Source organism: Idiotropiscis lumnitzeri, chromosome 5 (assembly GCF_059441095.1).
Source record: "Idiotropiscis lumnitzeri isolate Australia: NSW breed Sydney's pygmy pipehorse chromosome 5, RoL_Ilum_1.0, whole genome shotgun sequence".
NCBI classification, from domain to species: domain Eukaryota; kingdom Metazoa; phylum Chordata; class Actinopteri; order Syngnathiformes; family Syngnathidae; genus Idiotropiscis; species Idiotropiscis lumnitzeri.
The window spans coordinates 11542070-11551793 of record NC_142395.1 but is presented as its reverse complement, the minus strand read 5'-3'; the positions used below and the strand labels follow the sequence as shown (position 1 = coordinate 11551793).

The 9724-nt window shown below is 40.3% G+C and overlaps 1 protein-coding gene across 1 annotated transcript in view; it reads left to right on the top strand.

The window, feature by feature from the left end:
* Positions 1 to 3609: 3609 nt before the first annotated feature.
* The window catches only part of lrrc4cb (leucine rich repeat containing 4C, genome duplicate b), a 49704-nt gene continuing 43589 nt past the window's right edge, over positions 3610 to 9724 (top strand). The window contains exon 1 of the mRNA XM_088296857.1: positions 3610 to 4597. The gene's annotated coding sequence lies outside the window, so the exon portion shown is untranslated. The remainder of the gene's footprint in view (positions 4598 to 9724) is intronic.

Below are 9724 nucleotides of genomic sequence, written 5' to 3'. Positions count from 1 at the left end.
TGATTAATTACCCATTCACTAAAATCATTTCCAAAAGGCACAATGACACAAAAATCTCTTAATTCTCCACAGTTAGGAACACTGCATTTTACTTGTTGTCTTTTGAATGCGTTGAGCAAGTTTGTGAATATTTGTGCATTTTATTTCATAAAAGCATGCACTGTAAATTTCACAAAGTTATATATATGCTTTGTTATAGTTTATTGACTCGGAGCTATTATTACATCAGCTAGAGTAAAACGCCTCCTGAAAATATCTGTAGTTAAGAGAAGCTGTGTCAGTTTGACTCTACAATACCCTGCCATAATGTCTTCCTTGTTGAAATTGCGGAGATTTTTGCAGCGCCATTATTTCGGAGTGAAGCTACGGTAATAATCGAAATTGGCACAATTATATGTAATAGCATTTTTGATGAATACATTGTTTTTGAGCGCTTTATGCTTGCATCTTATACCAAATTGGCTGCCTGTCCAGCTAGACTCCGGTTTCGGTTAGATTAGTTTTGTCAAACATGGATTTAATTGTAGAAAAATTGCCAGACTTGATTAGGACAACAAAACCACTGTGTTTATCAATATAAGCATAAACACTGGGCAGATAACGTTGATTAAAGCCAAACTTGGTGATGTTAGTTATATATGTCATTTATATCATTTTATTTTATAAACATAAACCTCCTTGTGGTCAATGTTTTTCCTTCCATCTGCCTCCTATAATTTTCAGAATCTGTCGCCATTGAGGACCACAAACATAATTTTTTCAAACAACAATTAAAAGACTTGAAAGACAATAGCTGGAATGCACCAAACTTTTATGGTAATGTATCATGAGTCATTTAGCAAAGAAAGATGAATTTTGGGTCCTGGGAAAATGGTGACACTCAGTGAGTTAAATCAGGCTGCACAATTTGGAACGGAATTGTCTACCAGTGTGTTTTGTGCCAAGTGGAGAAAATATCTATGTACAGAGTACCGTCGTGATTTCATTATCTGCACTGATGTAGCGAGTGAGATGCCTGTATTTTGTAAAAGACAGACGATTGCTCTAAATAATGACTGTTTTGTTCTGTGCAAAGATGTTGGAAACAATGTGTTTTGATTATACTTATGCCTTTAAAGTGGAGCTGCATAAACGTTCAGTTTTAATTCACGACATTTGATGTTCAAATGACATACGATACAACTGACAGCTCATATGTTGTTCCAGATTGCCCCTTGACGCAGTCCTTTTAAATTTGTGGCCCTTTTTTTGCAACATTGTAAAGACTTGAAAAAGACTGCTTGGCACTACAAGAACACTTGCATGTTGTACACAAGCTGTTCATTCATGCTTTTTGACAATAAAAAGTTGATTGACTTCTAATTAATATTTTGGAGTCTGTTTTCATTCAATGATGCATTTTACAAATGAATGAGCTATTCCAGATAGATGTCATTTGACACAACAGAAGTGAAAGTATAACACAACACTGCATCAGCGCAGTGTTAAACACTGGACAGATTTGACTCAATTGGAGTTTGTTTTTCACTGCAGCAGAGAAATCATCTATACAGCAGTGTGTAAAATGAACACTTACCAGAGTTATTTGAGTCTTCACTGTGAATCTTCTGTGACTCAATGGAATGCTAAATAGTGTTTGAAAGATAGTTGATTTATTTACACAGTACACTAAATAATCGACACCACTGGGTGTCGAGTATTTACTCTCTCCCGAGTTATTTAGATTGTGGTGTTGAACTGTATTCACACTGTGCAGTGTTAGCCGGTGTAAAGTATGCACTCAGTTTTGAGTTAATTTTGCACAGAATTTTCAACGAAGAATTACTGTCACACAAATCTGATAAGGACCAAATACGCTCAGTCACATGTTAAATATAACTCTATATGTGTTGAATTAGCACTCCAAAATTTGTTGCATGTGAAAAACAAACAATTACCATGTTAACATAATGTCAATATTCGGGTTAAGGTAAGAATTCTGGTTTCTGAAGCATTTGGAATAACTCTTTTATCGGTTGGTACTTTCTACCATCAATAAAACACATTATATCCATGCCACCCACCATAGGAATAAACTTTTGTATTGCACCTTGCGCCGCGCTGCTGAGCTGGGTTTCTGAATTTTTCCATGATTGTTTACCTCATCTTGCGTATTTCCGGCGAGTTGTGCGCCAGACATACCGACTTATACACACACAATGTGTGTCTATATACATGCTGTGTTATTTTCTTCCTGGAGAGAGAAAATAATGTGAAAATGCAGCGGCAAAAAAACTATATTTTCAATTTAGGCTCGCCAAATGAGTGTCACTGTGAGACAGTCACTGGTGGCTTCACTTCACACTACGACACGTAGCATCATTGCTGATCACTGCGCGTACAAGTATTTTCTGTACTGCAAAGACGAAGATTACTTGAGAAGCAGAGCATGCACAGAACACCAGCCAATATCCAGTTTATTTATATGAGCCATTACTCGAGTTAGAAAAGGGGTAACCCTTGGGTCTAATTAGTGTCTTTGCACACATTTACATGGCCTTGAAAAACCCGAATATTCCCAATATTCAGGTTTTAAAAGAGTCGCATCTGAACATAGTCAATGACATCTCAGCCATGCTGTTTGTTTGCTAAGGTGTGAAAATAATGGAATTAATTGAGATTGACCATAAGATCTAAAAATCTATTCTAAAACTTTGTATTTAGATAAGACTCCTGACCTACGCTGGCTACCTCATAGCTCTGCCACTGCACTGATGTTCATTGGTTCAGTTTGCTGTCTTTTATGTAAATGCATTAATGGGCTGCTGTTTAAGCAATCTAAACTCTTGGGGGGAAATTGAGGAAAATATTACATAGTTGGTTGTTTGTTTTTTCTGAAAAGAAATATCACCGCAACGGCCCCAAAGACGCCATAGTATAGGCATTGCCCACTATGCCCGGCAGTCAGCCCAGCCCTCTTCTCTCCTGGCAATAAACTCTTTTTTTCCACATGCATTTATTTTGACTACCTTTTCTATTCTGTGAAAATAAATAAATAATATATATATATATATATATATATATAATAACCATGCATAACAGAGAAGAGACCAGACAAATATATAAAATATATCGTATATAATTCATTGACTTTAACCATATGTCCAAAAGTAATTATGATTACTTACATTACATTACTTTAATAATATAGTATGTACCTGGATTACGTTACTAACTACATTTTAACAAGTAAATAACTGTAACCTATCGGAATACATTTTTTAAAGTCACCCTCTTTCCTGCATACGGACTGAATTAATCCATGGATGACGTTTTAGATGACTGGATTTGAGACTAACGCCTGTAGGTGGCAACCATACCTCATCAATCTATTCTCCTCAATCACAGACGGGCGCTTGCGCGCACTCACGCCCATGCGCGCGCACACCAGGCTTGATGCGTTAATGGCATTGATCCCTGATAATTGACGACCACTGTGTGATTTAAATGGGCAGATGGACGCGCAGGCAAAGTGGTCCAAGTTAAAGAGGTCCCTGGGCGCTCATTTCATAGTCTCACTTTCACTTTGCTTCACCGGCTCACAGGACTCTTCACGCGCGCGTTCAAAATCCGTGTGCACGTGTTCGCGCACACATGCACGCTCCCCAAGTGTGCAGGAGGTGGAGGAAAGCCGGTGGCTAAAGCTGCTTCTCTTGCACCGCACGGATGCTGTTGCCGCCACTTCGTACCTGCGGAATTATTACTAATAGCTGCGCTCATACGATCAATACATCGAATTGCTTTGGGCGGTGGGGGGCAGCACCACGCAGGCGACTCTCCACATTCTATTTGATTGAAAATACAGTTTCCCATATGCTGTGTCATTTTTTAAACCAGCGTATATGTCAGCTCGTTTGTCCTGTCCCAGACGTGTGATGCTTGCAGTATGATGGCTATCTTAAAAATGTTATCCAGTAGGTGTTCTGAGGTTTAACCCCTCGTCCTCCTGCTCTGCTCCCATAAATGCCTTTAATAGTTACCTGTCTCATTTATCTGCACCAGTAAAGTGGAGGGTGATTGGAGGAAAACGGACAAAACCTAAATAGTCCAGTTTTTTTTTTTGTGAATGTTGCTTTGCGCATGTATGGTTGTCGTTTTTTTTTTCCACCCCCCGATGAGGAACCTGCCAGTGGGAGTCAGTTTTGGGCTAGACTGGTTTGGGTAACAAGGGCGCCATCACAGACTCGACCCCCCCCCACCATCACCAGAAACTCTGCAGGATCCCCCCAGTCAGACTCCAGATCGGAATATCTTCAGGTCTTGGTCCCGCTGATAGTGCTGGTGCCGGTCCACAGACGGGCTCATCACCATCCATGGGAACGGGTGGTGAGCATCGCAGAACCTCGCAACTCTTTTTTTCAATGTTTGGCGTTTTTCGCATCCGAGCATTCTGACTTGTAATCGAGAGCGAGACTCGGACTGCAGCAGCCTCCCCCAAAAAGCTCCTCTCACATGGAGAATTGCGCCTCGCTCGCACCGCAAATCTTCCAAAACGGGGACCAGGGCCCTGCTGATTTTTCCTTCAACGCTCCCAGTTTGCATTCACTCGATAAAATGCGTAAGTATTTGATTGCATTCACTCATATTCAGTCCACGTCCGGTGTGATCTGCTCGGATCGTGTCATATATCTCACAATGCGGAAAACGGGATACTTACATCTAATACTTGAATGGAGGGTAATATACTTTTTAAATGCCTCGCTCGGTCCATTTTCATCCCTGTGTGCTTTTTTTCCTGATATTTGCCGCATTCGTTTGTGTGCGCGTACGCGTGCATGTGAACGTACCAGATTCAAATGTATAGATGGTGTTCGATATAGATAAATGCAGAGAGGATCGGTGTGGAAGGGATCTATGCAACAAATTGCTTGTTTGAGCGCTTGCTGGAGGCAGTACGGATGTGTGAGACTCCCTGTTGCCAGCGGGACATCACTGCTAGAGGAGACGTACGTCATATGGTAATTCAAATTCTGTTCAGGTATTCTCAGCATACACGTTTGCAGCACAAAAAGAGCGCAGGGATTTTGCCAGACGTGAAGGCAGCTCTGGAGCTGGAGAGTGGCATCTTGTAAAAGCTTAAGCTGAAGCTTTATTTCCACTGAATCTATACACGGGCAAACCTCCTGTGTGTACAGTATGTCTATGCCCCCCTATGTATCCTGTTTTCTCCCAGCATGTCCTCTCTCTGTGTGGTGGTGCAACTCAAGCAGAAATGAAGCTCCCATTTCTTGCTTAACACTGTGGCACAAGGCGGATGTTTGAAATATCCAGTTAGTTTGGACGATCTGTCTGAAATAAAATATGAATCCTAATAGGAACTATTCATCAGCGTTGGAGGGTGCTAAAAATATAAATACTGAAAATATTCGCTTGGTGTGAACGAGCTGCATTAGGAATCAGCATCACACAATAAACCTGCACGACTTTGTCCTCAAGTGTACACTTCTAAATCCACAGACTGTACATTAAGTCTATTGCACAGCGGACAGTGTGCAATCCAACATGCAATCCTCATTTACACAATGCAGAATCTGCTCAGTTTACGACAGTTTCATTCCTACGGCGTCAACATAACCCAAATTAGCACGCAAATCGGAATGTGCCATATAGTCAATTACTAACCAACGGTAACACAATAGTAAATTCATGAAAATAGTAAATAGTTGTGTGAAAAACAATTCAACACAATAAATATAAACCAAACAAATAAAAAACAGGAATTAATGGTGGTCTTCTTGTGCCGCGTTATGACGTGTTCTCATGCTGCTGCTGTCAATGTACAGTCATCAAATATCTTTCAATCACATTAACATTCCCCCAATGATGCCACCATGGAGGGAAATTAAGATCATTGACACACTGATGACACAGCATCAGGGGAGACAGGGGGTATTTGTATCTCGCATTGCCTACGCCAACTCACCATTTCCATTGCTTGTGCAGATGTCAGCTGACCATCATGTGGTGACCTTTTTAGGTGAAATTTTCTATTGATCCTTTGTATTGTATTGTATCCCTTAACTCGTGTTGTTTACCTAATGTTGTGTCGTGTGAGTGGTGGTGAGTCATGTTGAGCCATCTGGGTTAGGAAGTCTTTATCATGCTGGGAAAATAACTATTCTCAGCTATCATGATAAACCTGTTTCTCATGCATATTAAGCCACTTTGGGAGCTGTCATATAATGTGGATTTGGGTTTTTACATCAGATGCAATAAAATGGAAAGGCATTGTAAGGTTTGGCATTTGCCTATACCTGCTAAGGGACCAAATAGCTGCAATGTACACCAGACCCAGTCACTAGTCAGCTTTGACAGAAGCTTTCACCATGGGAAACCATGTCATGGACAAAAATATACCTCTTTATGCATGGCACGCATGTATTCAACCACTGGCTCACCTCGGTGAACAGTGACTCATTTAGTATCCGAGGCTTTTCATTCCCCAATTTTGTTCTTGCACAACCTGCCGGGGAAGAAAAGCAAAAAGCTTTGTCTAATTGCAGCTTGATGGCAGAGCTCTTTGTTTGCTCTCAAGATTTCTCTTGACAAGCTGCCATTTTAAACTTAGACATTTATGGTGAACCCAACAACAGACTAAAGCGCTATTTATATATTCCCGAGTGATTGTGTCTGTCTCCAAATTGTTCTGTCATCGCCACCCACCTAAAGCACGTTGTTCAATCATCCAACATTATAGGTTGAACATTGCAAAATTGTAGCAGCACACGCACCACGACAGTCAGCCTTTTATTAAAGTCATACATTCCTTGTTCGAACCACAGGAAATGAAATAATGAGAGAGCTGGCCGCACCCAACCTTTTATTTCACAACACTAAGCATGGTGGGATGCTAATCACTGAGCAATTTCAAGGACCACTGATACTGGGGGGAAAAAAATAAGTGTTTCCCTTTAGCTTCTCAAATAACCTGCGAGGTGAATTATGATCCTTAATTATTGGTACCTTGCAGTGATTCATTTTACATAAAGCGAAGCTGATTGACAATGCAGCACTTATATTTGTGCCACAAACTGCGATAGATTTGAATCACAAGACAACAGAAAATTACAGTGCTTGCTGTGTAGACTGTATATGATAACATTTTAGATGAGAAAAGAAAATGTATTGGATTATGTATATATTATTGTATGAAAAACAGTTTTATGAAATTATCTTTATAAAATATATAGCACCATTGTTTACAGTGGTTCTGAAAAGTCTGCACACCCCTGTTCAAATGCCAAGATTTTGTAGCATAAAAATGAGAAATGCACTGAAAAAATTGGCGTGTTGCACTTACTCAATTTAATTTCATTAAGTGGTTGCACGGAATAAAATCATCTGGATCCCACAGCTCGACTTAAAAAAATTATTTGGATCCACATGTTTGTGTTTTGTGCTGCCATGTGATGAAATAAAATTGAGTAAATTCAGCACGGCCTTTTTTTTTTATCGACAAGAAACCTTTTAATCATTTGAAAACCTTTTGCACCATTGATATTTCTAATAACCTGAACAACGCAACCGAAAAAAAGAAGAAATTTTTTTAAGAGGGGAAGAAAATAAAAGTCAGACAATGTGGACTTTCAGTGTGCACACCCGTCTAACCAGGGATGTGGCTGTTGACCCGCCCCCTTTTGGAGCTTGTCTTGTTTTTTTTCCCATTTCAGCCTGTCTAAATCACAGCGGGGAGGCAAGTATTGTAGTGTGTGTTGTTTCCTGACTTGGTTTGTGACGTTCTGGTGTACCAAAATTCATATTCACATTCCTACTCTTGTCCCTTTTAACTTGTGTAAATATTGAAGCAATTTTCACAATATTTTGGATATATTGACATAAAATGTGAGCTACTATGAGGATATACCGGTTTCATCAAAATCGTCATCCTTGAATCCAAAGACTTCTCCACATCTTTTTTCTTTCCAGAATTGACTGCCAGCAACATGCCAATAACACAAATATCAATGGTGTCCATGTTTCAGTGAATAGAAGCTACGTTTGAAGTGCATCATTTCACTTCGTTATTAAACAAAGGGCAGGGGAAAGTTTTTCATGACTACGCGAACGGAAATGCCACTGTCAAAATGAAAGGTTCGGACAGTTTTCACAAACATTCCCACCCTAATCCCGCTTGATTGGCCTGAACATTGGATCTTATTTAATAGGTCTGTGCATAAAAATGATGTCAGCATTAAAGTCACCCCCCCCTAAAAGAATATACAGTGTATTAAAGACTTTTTTTTTTTTGTGAAGACTAAAGCCCCAGATTGGGACGGCCCTCCAAATTTTTCCTCATCTCAGGCTGTCGATGTCATCTTGTATTGTATTGTATCAGGAAATTATTGTAATTCGCATTGTTTCCTGGCTTTGTTCTTTTGTCACGTAGTGTCTGAAAAAGTGATTACCTGCCACCAAAATTCATGTGCACATTCCTTATCTTGTCCATTTCAACCAGTGAAAATGTAAACGCCAGCTGCAAAATATTTTGGTTTCACATCTAAAAGCAAAAATATTGATGTATTTAATTAATTAATTAATTATTTTACAGGGTGGAGTACTAGAAATCTGCTTATAGGTTTTGTAGCCAATTGGCTGTAATTTCTGGACATTTATCAATGCTACAGTTTTGTGATACAGCCATAGACCAACAGGTAGGCCGTCATAACTGTTAGCTCTCGCTAGCTCCCGTGGCTTGTCGAGGCGGATTAGCTTTTGTTGGCTAAACAGACAATGCTAGCAGAAGGAGATCAGCTCCTTACCGTCCGGACATAGACGTGTCTAGGATGTCTGCCCGCTCGTGCGAAATAGCTCTACCTGCGACCGGTCAGCCAGCCAGCCGAAAAGCACTCAACAAGAGCACAAGCAGGCAGCGTGGCTTCCCAGGCGTAGCATTCGCCGATGCTATGTCGTGGTCACCCTCTTTGGACGTCCGTGTTGCAGTCGCGCATTGTCCATGCAGCCATAGCGGGCATGCTGTCCAGCCACACATACATACAGCAGCGTTGCGGTGCAAGTGTGTCGGCATGTGTGCGTCAATTTCCGATAAATACAAGCCCAGGAGGTTAGCTTGTCCAAATGTCAAAGTTGGACTTGATAAGATTCAGATCACTGAACTTCTAGGGAGGCCGACCCTTCAACCAAGTGTGCTGTTTTAGGCACCTCGTGTTCGGATAGTTGGCTAAGGGAGTACCTCAAAAACAGAGGTGGACTTTAGGGAAAAAGTAAGTCAAGCTAACGCATGAAGATTAAATATTATCTATAATTTCCTCTGAGGAATTCACCTCACGAAAAAAAAAAACCTTTCGGAATGTAGTATGAAAAACGACAACTACACCAAAGCTGCACATAGGCTGCTCATTTCTTGCTCTTTTAAGTCAGCCATGGAAAGACCAATTGTTTTCAGAGGTTGAAGTGGGCCCAAGTAGAGATGTCCCGTTTTATTGACGTAATTAATTTTGAATGGAAGAATTGTGATCGGTCCCAAGATGTGGAGGGTGGGAAAGTGAGTGTGGCCATGTTGCTCATCAATACGAGGTGTTTTTGAACTCCTTAGTTTTGTATTGATTTCTTCAAAACAAATTGATTCTCTCAAAAATTCAAGTGAATGTAATTTTCCAGAAAAATGAAAAAAAAAATACTAAATTGTGCTTGTTGTTGAAAAATGGACCATCTCGGCGGAATGATC